The sequence below is a fragment of the Neophocaena asiaeorientalis genome, unplaced genomic scaffold, assembly GCF_003031525.2.
Source record: "Neophocaena asiaeorientalis asiaeorientalis breed wild unplaced genomic scaffold, Neophocaena_asiaeorientalis_V1.1 scaffold256, whole genome shotgun sequence".
Classification (NCBI taxonomy): Eukaryota; Metazoa; Chordata; class Mammalia; order Artiodactyla; family Phocoenidae; genus Neophocaena; species Neophocaena asiaeorientalis.
Window position 1 is genome coordinate 4,039,894 of NW_020185324.1, and position 15,994 is coordinate 4,055,887.

General features: G+C 36.0%; 1 protein-coding gene across 4 annotated transcripts in view; it reads right to left on the reverse strand.

Annotated features, from left to right (window-relative positions):
• RFX3 (regulatory factor X3) overlaps window positions 1-15,994 on the reverse strand; it is a 284,844-nt gene that overhangs the window by 223,132 nt on the left and 45,718 nt on the right. Inside the window, exon 1 of one of the 4 annotated variants that reach the window (XM_024734288.1) lies at window positions 13,963-14,072. The exons of the other annotated variants lie outside the window; for them this stretch is intronic. The gene's annotated coding sequence lies outside the window, so the exon portion shown is untranslated. Of the gene's footprint in view, window positions 1-13,962; window positions 14,073-15,994 lie in introns of those variants that run through there. 4 annotated transcript variants of the gene reach the window in all.

A 15,994-nucleotide genomic window follows, 5' to 3' on the forward strand; every position in this document is an offset into this window, starting at 1 on the left:
AGTGACTGGCACAAATTACTAAACTACTAATAGAGCAAATGCAGGCCTGCCCTACTCACAACTGAGGACACTTCCCATTATGTACTAGATGCCACCGTAACTTTATACATCGCCATAACTTTGTTACATGCCCCCTCACTTGGTCCTCAGAACAACCCTGTAATGAAACAAGGCAGGCAGGTAATATTATTCTGGCCTCATTTTACAAATGAGAAAACTGAGACTCACAGAGAATTTAAACCACTTGCTTTAGGATCCTTCAGAGTAACGGCAAAGTGTCAAACACAGGCCTCCTGACTCCACGTCCAGTGTCTGTCACTGTAATTTTTACTGTCAATTACAAGTTGGCTTTAATATATCTTTGAAACATTTCTATGCTTACCCTGTGTAACCTGGTCTCTCTAAATCTGAAATCTACTAAATGTAAGTGAGCTCATAAAAGCATCATGTTTATGCTTCCATATGACATAACTTATGTTTCCAATACAGAATTTATTTTCCAAAGATATTTGTCTACAACTGTCAAAAAGATTGCCACCCAGATTCTGACTGATCAAGAACAAGGTTTCTAATACTAGAAAAAAATCCTACTTGAATCCCAATGGAAAAAAAGATGCCTCATTTGAGAGTTTAAATTATGAATCAGCCTTCTCCTTGCTTACATCCACTTAATAGGCCAGACAGTAGTACTGCCTTTCTGTCATTAATTCCTCAGAATCTTTCTAACCAAATGCACTGCCATTTCTGAAGGCCAAAATGATCTCATTTAGTAAAGCAGCTTCTTGCCCTTTCATTAGGCCCTAATCTAAATTACAGTATAAAGACATAAGGCTCTGTATTCGTGACTGGCTCATGAAAAAGGGCACTAGCTGGCCATGTGGCCTGATGAAGTCCTGGGACACAGAAGGGTCTTTTTTGGACTTTATCATTCCAAGAGCAGGGAATTTATTTTGAGCCAGAAAAATAAAATATAATCTTGGGCCACCTGGTTCTGTAACACTCTATATTTGTTTAGAAAGGTCACTGTTGTCAAGTTATTGAATGTTATCTCTGGAATTGACAGGAAGAGAGAAGTTTTTGAAAGCAGGCCAGGAATATTAAAGCACCGGATGTTAAGGTGTAAAGTAGTATTTAAAAGCTTGGGCTATACCACAGTTCAAATCCTAGCTCATGGCCTTGGGCAAGGCACCAGTTTTCTTAATCCATTTTACCCATCTATAAAACTTAGATAATGACATTCTAGAGGAATATTTGTAACAATAAAATGATGTAACAGTTATACATCATTAGTCTACAGTTACCATTCAAAACTTATTCGATAATTATTATCTGTTAATTTTTGTTCTCCTTTTACTTTAGTTTGGCATGAAACTAAAGTTTCATTGCTTTTATTAAACCCTTCTCCAGACAACAAAGTGGAATTTAAATAGAGACTCACAATTTATGCTACGCACATAAAATATATGGATTTAGAGCCTATCTTTAACAAAACTTCAGTCTATCTTAAGCAACAGTCACTTCTTTTTTTAACCAGATTTATAGCAGCTATTGTTTTGTTAGTGGAATGACTGGGTCACTGTGTCACTCAAGAATGAAGACTAAACAAATATCAAATCTGCATCTGAACTTCAGTAGGACTAGTACTGCTGCTTTACTGGACCACTGTCACAGTATCCTGATATTGCTATACGATAGTTATTTTCTTTGTATTAGGTAGTTTTCTAATCGTGTTTCATAGAAGTACTATGACCCAACTGTTGCAGCAACAATTCGATCCAGAGGTGATACGGACAGGCTATTTACCCCCTTTCTCTTTGTGAAATCAGCAATGTGGCTAAAAATATTAAAATAATTAAAACGTACAGTTAGAAAAGCAGCTCAATCAAAACGCCATCCAGAATGTTGCCAAACAGCACTGTTTTCAGTTCAGCAGGCCAGATTCCAGACTGACTTACATAACCGCTTTTGTATCTCAATGGTGGGCAAATATTTCACCTGCACTTCGGCAGGAATGGCCATCGTGATGTATTGAATTGAACTATCCCCACACATGACTGCTTTCTCCCAAATCAAAGTAGGCATTAAAAACTGGAGCAACAGTTACTGTCTCAGGCTAGGAAACAACATTTCTATCTGTTTTCTACTTCAAGTATTAGGTGCTATGCAGTTTCCTGCTCGGTGTCAAAGAAAATAGGTACACATCTTCCATGTGAGCTGCTGGGTGGGTTCTCTGCTTCCTCCACATCAACCTAAGAGATTTATGAGTTATCAAAAACACATTTCAAACTCCAGGTTCTAAGCAAGAAGACTACTTACAGATCAACAGACAGAAGTCTAACATAGAAGTACTGAATTAAGAGCTATAAAGGTAAGGATCAGAGAAATTTGTAAGCTTACACAGAAAAATAAATATGAGAAGCTCTCTTGACCAGCCTCATTTACCCAACTTGCTAATTGAACCCACACTCTCCACTTCCTCTGCAACCATATGGACAGATGCCTGTGGTGTGCTGAAAACTCACGGCATGTGGACTACTCTGGTATGCCCCTCACTTCTGCTCCCTAATGCTGAGTATATCTTCTCCCCAAATCAGTAGTATTTGCTGATTAGGGGAGTTTTATTGTTACTGTAATTAACAAATTTAATTACGTATTAGATAAACAATGAAAGCAAAAACAAAAGCTAATGTATCTTTTTAAAAACTAAGTCAAAAGCTTTGAAAGACTTGATAAAGACAAATCACTACAGAACAGTGCTGTTGACATAGGCAAGGGTAAGAGAAATATAAAAACTGGTGGAAATCATACAATATAGAATAGTGGCTCTCAAACTTTAGCATGGAGGCTTTGAGAGAACAGATTGCAGAGCCCCACCTTCTTAGCGTGATTCAGTAGGCTTGGGGCAAAACCAAAGAATTTGCATGCTAAGAAACTCCTATGTGATACTGATGATGCTGGTCTGGGAACCACACTTTGAGAACCATTGCTTTTCAACTCTCTATAGTTTTAATCTAGAGAAACAAAATGTAAACTGGAAATGATTTGTTATAAATATAGATTTAAGAAAGACTTATTGTTCCAGTCAGCAAACCCATACTATAAGGAAAGGCCTTGGCCCTAATCAAAAGACAGTCTATTTATAGGCTTTGAATTAAAATGTTAGTGGGATGTATGCATCATCTTTTATGATCTGTATTAACTGACTCTTTTCAATTAATGGACAAACTATGAGAACCAAACTCATCAGAAGAGATCTCCTGTCAGATACTGGTTTTAAAAGTATTACCAGTCTAAAAATCCCTTCACCTTCACTATTTTTAAGAGGAAAATTCTAACGTGATAGAATTGGTTAAAAAACTTCCTAAAAACACAAGCTTACTATATCAATGAAGCATTTAAAATAAAAGTTTGCGTATCATTATCTGCAATTTACATATGAGATTTCTGAGTCAGAGAGGATAAGAAACATATCTTAAGGTAGTCAACCAAGCGGCAGAGTCAAGACTTGAATACAGATCTGCCCCCAAATTCAAAGTGGCTTTTTTTTCCCCAAACTTATAACATTGCAGTATGATCTTTGGAAGAGTCAAAGACAAGTTAGAAACAACGCTGAGCTCCCAATCAATCTACATGTCCACAAAATAGAAAATGGCCAAATTTATTCAGCTGTGAGGACTAGATGGATTATGAGCATTGTATCTTCTGTTTTGAATATGATCATAAGCATCATCCATAAGCTGTACTATTAAATGGCTAGCTCATCAAATATAGGGCACTGGAAGAGAGCTGGTCTACCATCACTGAAGCAAAGTTTTTGGCAACACAACCCCACTTAGGCAAGAAATCTGTGGAGAACGGATGACAGAAAGATTCACACGCAGATACAACAGGGTAAGTGAAATGGAGAAAACCATGTTCAGAGAGCGTCAAAGAAGCACATTAGGTATACGCTGAAGAAACGCATCCGAAGATACGGCATTTATGGACTGCTTGGAAACGAGCAGACAAGCCACCCAGTGACAGCAATCACCACTATGATGATGCCATTAAAGCACGCTTACCATTTTAGAAACTACAGGTAGTGACAAAAGCATTTTATCGTTGCCTTATAACGTGGTGATGTCTAACATAGTATCATATGAATTCCAAAAGCAAAGAGGATCATATCTGGTAAAGTATGAAGTAATTCAAATGTCCAGTTTTACACATTCAATCTAACATGTTTAAAACACTAGCCCCAAGTAGTATTCTAGTATTTGAGATCAAGGAGCAGTGTGAAGATTTGTAATAATTATAGGAAATCTCCTAAAGTAGCTGTTCTGTTCTTTAGAAAGTGATTTAGGAGTAAATAAAGACCTAACATAACCTAGGAGTGGTTAGGGTGGCCACTATAAAACAAAACAAAACAAAACAAAAAACATAAAATAGCAAGTGTCAGTGAGGATGCAGGGAAATGGGAACCTTTGTCCACTGCTGGTGGAAATGTAAAATGGTATAGTTGTTATGAAAAGTAGTATGGAGGTTGCTCAAAAAATTAAAAATAGAACTACCAAATGATCCAGCAATCCCACTTCTGGGTATATATCCAAAAGAATTGAAAACAGGATCTTGAAGAGATATTTGTACACCCATGTTCAATATAGCATTATTCAAAATAGCCAAGAAGTGGAAGCAACTTAAATGCCCATCAATAAATAAATGGATAGCATGGATTGGGAGTTTGGGATTAGCAGACGCAAGCTATTATATATAGAATGAATAAACAATAAGGTCCTACTGAGAACTATATTCAATATCTTGTAATAAACCATAATAGAAAGGAATATGAAAAAGAATATATATGTATAGCTGAATCGCTTTGCTGTACAGCAGAAATTAACACATTATAAATCAACTATACTTCAATAAAAGAGAACTGAAAAAAACTATACTTCAATAAAATGAATTTTAAATAAATAAATAAATGGATAAATAGTATACCTGGGAGGTATTGAGGGTTTGGTTCCAGATCACCTCAATAAATCGAATATTGCAACAAAGTGAGTCACATGAACTTTTGGTTTTCCAATGCATATAAAAGTTACATTTACAGTATACTACAGTCTATTAACTGTGCAACAGTATTATGTCTAAAAAAATGCATAAACCTCAATTTAAAAACTTCATTGCTAAAAAATGCTAACCATCATCTGAGCCTTCAGCAAGTCATAACCTTTTGCAATAGGAAAATCAAGTCACCATAACAAATATAATAATAATGAAAAATCTTGAAATATTGGGAGAATTACCAAAATGTGATGCAAAGACAGGAAGTGAGCAAATACTGTTGAAAAAGTGGCACCGACAGACTTGTTTAATGCAGGGTTGCCACAAACCTTCAAATTTGTTAAAAAAAAAAAAAAAAAAGGATTTTCTGAGAAGCACACTAAAGCGAAGCACAATAAAATAAGGTATGCCTGTACAATGGAACATTATTCAGCCTTAAAAAACATGGATAAACCTTGACGACATTATGCTAAGTGAAATAAGACAGTCACAAAAACACAAACACTGCATGATTCTACGTTTACAAGATATCTAAAAAAGTAAGTCCTAGAAAGTGGAATGGTGGTTACCAGAGGCTGAGGGGAGGGGAGAAAGGAGAATTATTCTTCACAGGTATAAAGTTTCAGTTTTGCAAGCTGAAAAAGTTCTAGGGTTCTGTTGCACAACAATGGGCAAATAGTTAACGTGTTGTACTGTACAGTTAAAAATGGTTAATCTGGTTAGAGAAAAAAACATAGGAATAAAAATGTCTTGAAAACTTTGGTAAGCTTATAGAAAAAGTACTAAAAAGGTTCACTGTAACTTGCTTAAGAAACAAAATAATCTTACTAGATTCAATTTTAATCATCATAACCTCTTAATAACACTAATTTCTATAAAATTCTAGGAATCTATGATTTAAATTTGTTACTTATAATGGAAAGGAGGTACACCATAACAGAATTACTTGGAGGACTTTTAAAATATTACTTATTCTCACCCAGAGAGATGCTCCCAGTTGAGTGAGCCATCATTACTGATGCAACTGTGCTACATTCTTCAACTGTGCTGGGACTGAAAACAGATTGAGAATTGCATTTTTAAATGATAGTTTAAATCAGTAATAAGAAAATTCAATTTAATCACTTTTCCTATAATAAGGAGATTACATGTATTGTTTGATATAATTAAACTTTCTTCACACTATAAAGCTAAACATGGGTTTTATTTTCTGAAGGCATATGTAAGACATTATAAGCGTGGCTGCTTGAACAATGAACAATCCTTGTTATGAGATCACATATGCATTTGGGCTGGGTACCCATGGAGAACAATATATGGAAAATGCAGGCAGAAATACCTCTCAAGACTTCTAAAATATTCTGTCCAGGACATTTTTCTTTTTGACAACCCTTTCCTACATGCATTTATCTCCAGATGCCTTTTTCCCATGATCTCCTCTCTTCTCCAAAGCATTTTTCTCATCGTTTCTTTTCCATATTTAGAGGAAGGGGAAGAACTAAATTTTCCATACCCAAACTTTCAGAAACAAAGTAAAGAGAATCTCTCATTTCCATACATTACTGTTTCATTTCCCGGGAAACAAAGCTACATTTTAAGAACCCAGGGTTAATGGAATCTTTTCACGTTGATCTCACTTTGGTGCATTTTTCACTATGGTAAAAATATCGTATTTTTAAAATCTGTCGATAAGTATCCAATAGTATCAAAAAATTAAGCCCCAAAGAGGATCCATTGACCAATATTCTCTACTGGTAACATTCCTTAAAGATTACATAAACATATTATTGTATATGGAAATTACACATTATAACTTCTACTCTTTAGGGGTATATTTGAGCTCTGTAATATCTTTTTTTCTCATTTCCTGCCTTCTTTTGTGTTAAACCGATACTTTCTAGTGTATCTTTTTTATTCCCTTGTTGTTTCTTTCACTATAATTTTTTGACTTATTTTCTTAGTGGTTGCTCTGGAAATTACAATTAGCATTTTAATTTAAAACATTCTAGTCTGGATATATACTAACCTAATTTCAATAATAATTTAAAACTTTCCTCCAATATGCCTCTGTTCCCTTGCCTTCCTTTTTATTATTATTGTCAAACTACATCTCTATGTGTTATAAACCCATCAACGGTTTTATTATTATTGCTTTATGCAGTTGTCTTTTAAAACATGAGAAGATAAGTTACAAAGAAAAATGCATCTATATGTATTTTTATATGTATGTCTTTCATAATACCTATGTAGTTACCTTTACCATTGCTCTTTATCTCATGTGGATTTAAGTTTACTGCCTAGTGTCTTTTTGTTTCAACTTGAAGGACTTCCTTTAATACTTCTTATAGGGCACATTTGCTAGTAACAGACTCTCTCAGTTTTTGTTTATTTCTAAGTGTCTTAATTTCTCCTTCATCTTTGAAGGAGATTTTAGCTAGATACAGAATTCCTGGTTGACAGCTTTTTTCCTTCAACTTTGAAAATGTCTTCCAGCAACCGTGGTTTCTGATAAGAAGTCAGCTATTGATCTTATTTTTCTCTTCATATTTTCAAGATTTCTTTGTCTTTCACTTCCGTAAATTTAACTATGATGTCTAAATTCGACTATGATGGGTTTATTCTACTTGGAATACACTAAGTTTCTTTAATGCGTAAATTAGTATTTTTTCAGCAAGTTTGGGAAGTTTTCTGTCATTTCTTTTAACATTCTTTCTGCTTTTTGTGTTTTTTTTTTTGCTCTTCTTCTGGGACTCCCATTTTCCCATTATGTGTGTGTTGGTGCACTTGAGGTGTCCCATAGGTCTCTTGAAGCTCTGTTCATTTTCATTTTCTTTCTACTCCTCACACTGGATAATCTCTATTGAGTTACATTCAAGTTGACTAATATTTTCTTCTACCAACTCATATCAGTTATTGAGCCCCTCTGGTAAATTTTTCACTTTAGTTATCACACTTTTAAACTCCAAAATTTCCATATGGCTCTTTTAAAATAATTTCTATGCTTATTGCTATTCTCTTTGGTAAGATACTTTAATTCTTTAGACATGGTTTCATTTAGTTCTTTAAACATATTTACAATAGCTGACTTAAAGTCTTTGTCTACTAAGTCCAAATCTAGGCCCACAGGGACACTTTTCTGTTAGCTAGTTTTTCACTTTTTTCCCAGATATGTAGCATACTTTTTCTATTTCTCATAATTTTTGCGTTGAAAACTAGACATTTTGGATAGTTTTAGATATCTATTTGGATATCTAAATAGATATCTGAAACTATCTATTTAACTAGATACTTATCAAGCTATCTAGATAATGTATTTTAACAATTCTGGTGGCAGAGTCTTCTACACTGCCCCACTAAGATTTTTTCTCGCTAGTCCTCTTCTTTTTCTTGGTGCTGCTTATTTTTTTAGCACTTCCATGAACTAATTCTGTAGTCCCTGTATTATGTGGCCACTGAGTATTCTTCTTTTTGTTTTTAAGCCTGGCTTCCTGGATTAGTATAATTTAGTGGTCAACCAGTGATTGGTCAGAAGATTTCCTTAAATGTCTTGCCTGTGTATCTTCCAACCTTTGCCAAAGCTAAAGGAACCTTCGTGAGAAGCCACACCTTCAAACTTCAGGTAGCTTGTAAGACAGCCCTAGCTTTCACTTCCTTCTTGCACAGAGCCTCAAGGTCAGCCAGAGGTGGATCCTCTCCTTTCCTAGGTCTTTCCTGGGCATATGCACAGCCTTGCACATCTGCAATCTTTTAGATATCTAGAAATATGCTGGAGCTTTTCAAAGTTCCCTATGGTTGGCTAATCCTCCAGGATTTCCTTCTACATTCCTGGCCAGGCTCTTGTTTGCCCCAGGTGAAATCACAGCCTTCAACAGTGGAGATGTTGCCAACAGTTGCTATTGTTTCAGTAAAGCCCAGGGGGTAGGCATTTTCTTCCCCGCAACTGAGCTGAGCTCTAAGTCAAATCAATAGCCAATCACTCTCTGAGAACTGAGTTTTCCCAGGGAGATACAAGTTCGGACAAAATATTAACTGTGATCTAGGGATGGTGCTTTTCATGGATCTCCAAAAGTGGTCAGATCTCTCCACTGTGCAATGCTGCCAGTTTCTACTATACCACAAGCTGGGGAAGGAGGGAGAATGGGAGTGGGCACAAGTTAGATGCCACTGTCATCTCAAGGTTCAGTAGTCTTCTCTTGGATAGACAAGTTTCAGTTCATTCTCTGGCTTTGATCAATTGCCAGAATTCTGAAATGGTTGATTTTAGTTGTTTTGCATTTTTGTTGTGTTAGAGGGAGAGGGAGTACACTGAGGCCCTCACTCCAACAATTTGGAAGCCAATCGAGCTTTGTAATATTTTAAATCTATCTTCATGTATTTTTTAAAAACAAAAAAGCATTTTAAACAACAAAATTGTTTTTGAAAAATTATTCTTATAAGCGTTTAGATCACTGGTTCTCATCTCTGGCAGAAACTTACAAAACATTTTGCAATTTTTTTATTTTTATAATTTTATAACTTTAATTATATGGGAAAATAAAATATGCAGTATTTATAGTTAAATAGGAAGAAACTGATCTATGAGAGGGAAAAGATAAACTGCATGAGTAATGTTTCACTGCAGCATATCTTTCCTGTTAAGTAATATATAAATGATCAGAAACTGAGGTGAGTCCATGTCTTAGTTTTACTCTCAGCCCCAAAAGGCTTCCCAAGTCTTTGTGGACAACAGAAACAAGTTCAAGAGAGGAAGGAAGACTGCCATCTTTTCTTAGCTGGCTAACCTAGGCCAAATCCATTTCAACTCTGACAGGGATAAAGAGAGTCACAAAAGACTGGGAGTAGGAAATTCAACAGAGAAGAAGAACCAGAGACCTGAAAATAGGAAGCAGCCCAATCTCCTGAGATTTCTCTGAAGAGACTCAGCACAGAGAGACTGGGTTTACCTCAGGTTTACCCAAGTATCGGCCGAACCTGTGTACTTAAAGGTTCAGTAAGATGAGCTTCTGGAAAGGAAAAATTATTCATTACTATTCTCTCTCTTCAACACTGCCTGACATTAGCAAACCAGAAAAAGACCAAAACTGTCAAAATAGGCCAAGAAAGGGAAACACCCTTTAGCAAGACTTTTATTTTCAAGTACACTGCCATGCTTCTCTGGCTTTTCTATTACTGTGTAACAAACCACCACAAAACTTATTGCTCAGAAAAACAAAAACAAAAACTATTTTTTTTGCTCATAATTCTGCAACCCGGGCTGGGCTCAGCTAGTTCTTCTGCTCATCTTGCTGATGGTCACTCACACAATTGCTTTCAGCTAGCAGGTAGGAACTGGGCTCAGCGAGAATACTAGGATTAGGGTGACTGGGCTTCTGTCTCCATGTAACCTCAGAGCCTCTCTCTCTCTCCCCCCCTCTCCCTCTTTCTCTCCCTCTCTTCCTCTCTCCCTCTCCCTCTCTCCTTGTGGCCTCATTTCCACATGGTCTCTCTAGGAAGGTAGCCAGATTTCTGACATAATGGTTCAGGTCTCCCAGAAACATAAAAGCAAAAGCTACCTGGCTTTCTTAAGGCTTATGCCCAGACTTCAGACAGCTCTAATTCTGCTGCATTCTGTTTGTTAAAATAAGCTACAGGCCCAGTCCAGATTGAAAGGAAAGAGACTTCACAAGCGTGTGAATATCCAGAGATGTGGTTCATTGTAACCACCATCAACATAATAGACTACTAAAACATTAAAGCCAATGTTCAGATGACTGGAATGGGAGCAAACACAAGAAACTATAAAATGGCTAAAGTTAAATGAAGACTCATCAATTATAGTCAGATTCTATTCTCTGTTCTTTCCCATACTGAAGGTCAATCTAGGTTCAGTGAGAATCTTAATTATAGGTGGAAGGAAATGAACCTGATTAACCACTTATAAGCCATATGACCTTGGACAAGTCCGTCATTCTCTACAAGCCTCAGCTCCTCAATTGCAAAATGGAAAATTATACAGGCCCTGCTTTTCTTACTGGAAGACTGTACAGAGCAAATAAAACAAGAAATGAGAAAGAGCTCTGAAAACGAAACTGCTATACAAATATAAGGAAGTAATATGTACCTGACAAGATCCTAAGTATAGTCAGTCTAGCTAGGCTCCATTCTCTCTATTAATAAAATTATAATAATCACAGTTAATTACCTCATATGCTAAATTACTACCACAGCAATGATATTTTATATAGTAATGGGCTAAAATTATGTATTGTTACTATAAAGAATAAAAACAATAATACTAATGATTCATTGTTGTCTAATTATATGTCAGGCGCTGCTAAATACTTCAACTAAACTGTAACTAACCCTTAAAATAACTCAACAAAGTAGTTATTATCCCTCTTTTACAAATAAATAAACTGAGTCAAGAAATTGACTACTTAGAGTAACTTGCCAACAGTCACACAGCTAATAAGTGGAAAATCCATTTTGAATGTTTAATGTATAATAGGTGCTTGATAAGTATTTCTCATCTAAATTAAAGAAAAATAAATCTCTCTCACAATTCTTTTTTTATATGCAGCTGAAACTGGAATTACAGCAAACATATCTAATTAACATGAGCAATTCATCACCTTCCTCATCTGCAAAATGGTTTCCAATCAGAAAAGTACCTTCATTTTTTAAAAGATCTAATCTTGAATCCATCTACTGAATCATGAGTTATAATGGTTTTATTATAATGAATGATAATTTTTTTTTACTCCCTTCTTTGTACCTTTCTGGATTTTCTGAATGTTTTATAGCATATAAATAAATTTTGTAATCATAATACAATAAAATTATTGTCATTTAAACGGCAACTGTCATAAGCCTGAGGCTCTGTAAACTTCCAAATGTTATTACTTTTAATATAAAATACTGATTAAAAGGCAGTTAATATGGACACTGAATGAAAATTTATTTTTATACCTCTTTCAAATGACAAATTCAAGTCATAAATCCTTCATAGTTGTTTCTATTTACAAATTATTTAAATTTGTAATTTTGTTAAAAATTTCTCTTAAAAATATAAAAGCAAAGCAGAAATGTTTGTGCTACAAAATATAATTAGCATAAATGTGCTGTATGTCTTTAAGAAATAATTTGCATATATAAAGTCCTAGAGACTTAGATTCTATAGCTTAAAAAAATATAGCATCATCTTGGTATGTTAACTTGGGAGTTTATTAACTTATGCTCGTTATTTACAGTATAAGGAGAATTCTCAATTAGCCATTGGTAACATTATCCACAACTAATCTTGCTTTTCAGTTTAGCCATTGTACCCGGAGTGTAACCAGTTTAGTTATTTGCTTTGTAGCTCTCTCAGCTCTATTTATTTGCAGGAAGCCTGTATTCTAGAAAAAGAAATGCTTAAAATCAATTATTCAACTTGGATAGTGTGTGGACAAAGCACATGGACAAGTGGGCAGCTACTATCCTCAAGGTTGAGTATGAATAACATCAAGATAGACCACTACACCATCCCACCATCCCTTACCTGATGACTTTGGAAACCTTTGGGGTCATTCTGTTGTCACAGTGATTGGGAAGAGGAAGTGGTTCTAATGCCATTTTGGCCCACAGTCACTAAAACATGCTACAACATAGGATAACCCACCAAGAACTGTCCCATCCACAATGACAACTGTCCCCTGCTGAAAAAGGGACCATGATTTTCTTGTTCAACATTGTATTTCTAGCCTACAACATAGAGGCATTAATAATTTGTTGAAAAAAGTCTAAACAACAATTTCTAGTACTTAGTGAGATATAGAGAATATAAAATAATGAGGACGGACAATGGAGAAACTAGACAGTTTTCTACCTCAACCTGAGACAAGCCTTTGTGGCTGGGCTCCAATATACCTAGGGGAAATCTATGATCAGACATATGTATACCCAAATATGTAGAAAAGCTTAATAGTCCATACCCCCATACAAATTATAAGGAGATTATCTTCCATTACAGATATTTAGGTATATGCCTCCTTATATTAGTAAAGATTAGTAATTATGTCAACTCAAGACATGAATACTGGTGCCAACTAAGCTCAATCTTGCCTTGGCAACTGGGTGGACAAGCTGCCCACTTGTCCTTGTAGTTTAAGAGTATGGGCTCTGGGGCTTCCCCGTTGGCACAGTGGTCGAGGAGCCTGCACGGCCTGCATATCACAAAAAAAAAAAAAAAGAGTATGGGCTCTGGTATAAGACTGCTGGGTTTAAATTTGGCTTTACTATGCATTATCTGAATAATTTACTTAACATCTTAATATATCATTCAAACCTTGGTAATTTACTTTCTTCTAGCATAGTCTTCTCATCTATAAAATGGAATAATGAAACAGATTCACAACCCCCTACTGGAAGCCGCTGGCTCAGATATGTCACATGACTCAGAATTTTTTTAATTTTAGAAAGCAATACCATACACAACATTGCAGATGGATCTGGGGCAGCAACCCATAACCATTCACATTAACACTTCTGTAGCTAAATGAATGAATGTTCAAAGAGTGGGGTAAAGAAAGACCCTTAAGTACCTCACGTCATTTTGTTCAGGTTTTGCAGTTAAATTAGTTTTACCACAAACTTAGGGAAACTGGCTATTTGCAGAGCCTTTAAGAATTAAGAAGTGAAGATAATGTAGGATAGCTGGGGAGTAGGGGGTGGAGCAGAAAGGATAGGGGTGAATAGCAGTCAGAAGGGAACCTAAGATAATTATGCTAATTAAAACAAAATGAGAGTTGACTGACCATAAATTCCAAGAAACTAATGCATCTGTCACACTGAACTTTTAAGTAAACATTTACTTCCTTTCAATAAAAGTGAGTTTTCCAGAAGTTAAAATCTGAAGACATTTAATATTTTCTGCTTCACCTGTGGTTTCCTACTTACAACTCCATATGGCTTTCTTCCTAAGAGTGAGTCTGATATTGAAGTTTTTGCTCAAGGTAGGACCAAAACTGGTGTCTCCTTAATATAATAAAGCAATTAAATTCTTGTTGACCGCTGCAGGACAAAGTGAAATTTGAGAAATTAAATAGTAAATGCAAGAAGTATGTTGAATCTTATATCCCAAGTGACTGAAGTTCAATTTGCCCCTTCATCCCCTCCCTGTTCTCTTGGTTTTCCTGATCCAAACTCCTAAACAAACATTAAGACTTATGGGGGAATGAAGGGAACTACAGGCATACCTTGTTTTATTGTGCTTTGCTTTACTGCACGTGGAGATACTGAGCTTTTTACTAATTGAAGGTTTGCGGCAACCCTGCGTCAAGCAAGTCTGTTGGCACTATTTTTCCAACAGCACGTGCTCACTTTGTGTCTCTGTGTCACATTTTGGTAATTCTTACAATATTTCAAACTTTTTTATTATTATATTGTTATGGTGATCTGCGATCACTGATCTTTGATGTTACTGTTGTAATTGTTTGGGGCACCATGAACCACACCCATACAAGATGGTGAACTTAACTGACAAATTTTGTGTGTGTTCTGGCTGCTCCACCAGCCAGCCATTCCGCCATCTCTCTCTCTCCCTCTCCTCGGGCCTCCCTATTTCTTGAGACACAACAATACAGAAATTAGGCCAATTAATAACCCTACAATGGCCTCTAAGTATTCATGTGAAAGGAAGAGTCACACAACTCTCACTTTAAATCAAAAGCTAGCAGGACTTCCCTGGTGGACCAGTGGTTGAGACTTAGCCATCCAATGTAAGGGGTGTGGGTTCGATCCCTTGGTTGGGGAGCCAAGATCCCACATGCCTCGAGGCCAAAAAACCAAAACATAAAACAGAAGCAATATTGTAACAAATTCAATAAAGACTTTTAAAAAAATGGTCCTCATCAAAAAAAACCACAAAAAACAAAAGTCATTTAAAAAATAAATAAATCAAAAGCTAGAAATGATTAAGCTTAGTGAGGAAGGAATGTCAAAACCCAAGACAGGCCGAAAACTAGGCCTCTTGTACCAAACAAGGAGCCAAGTGGTAAATACAAAGAAAAAGTTCCTGAAGGAAATTAAAAGTGAACACACAAATTAAAAGGGAACACACAAATGAAAAGTGAAACAGCCTTCATGCTAATATGGAAAAAGTTTTAGTGGTCTGGAGAGAAAATCAACCAGCTACAACATTCCTTTAAGCCAAAGCCTAATGCAGAATAAGGCCCTAACTCTCTTCAATTCTATGAAAGTTGATAGGTGAAGAAGCAGCAGAAGAGAAGTTTGAAGCTAGCACAGGTTGGTTCCTGAAGCCTAAGGAAAGAAGCCATCTCAGTAACATAAAAGTGCAAGGTGAATAAAGCAGCAAGTGCTGATGCGGAAGCTGCATCAGGTTATCCAGAAGATCTAGCTAAGATAATTCAAGAGGGTGGCTACACTAAACAAAAAATTTTCAATGTAGACAAAACAGCCTTATAGTGAAAGATGATGCCATCTAGGACTTTCATAGCTAGAGAAGAGAAGTCAATGCCTGACTTCAAAGCTTCAAAGGACAGGCTGACTCTCTTGTTAGGGGCTAATGCAGCTGGTGACTTTGTTGAAGCCAATGCTCATTTACCATTCTGAAAATCCTAGCCCTTAAGAATTCTGCTAAATCTCCTCTGCCTGTGCTCTATAAATGGAACAAAGCCTGGATGACAGCATATCTGTTTACAACATGGTTTACTGAATATTTTAAGCCCACTGTGGTGGCCTACTGCTCAGAAAAAAGATTCTTTTCAAAATATGACTGCTCATTGATAATGCACCTGCTCACCCAAGACCTCTCATGGAGATATACAACAAGATTAAGGTTGTTTCCATGCCTCCTAACACAACATCCATTGTGCAGCCCATGAATCAAAGAGTAATTTCAACGTTCAAGTTTTATTATTTAAGAAATGTATTTCATAAGGCTATAGCTGCCATAGATAGTGATTCCTCT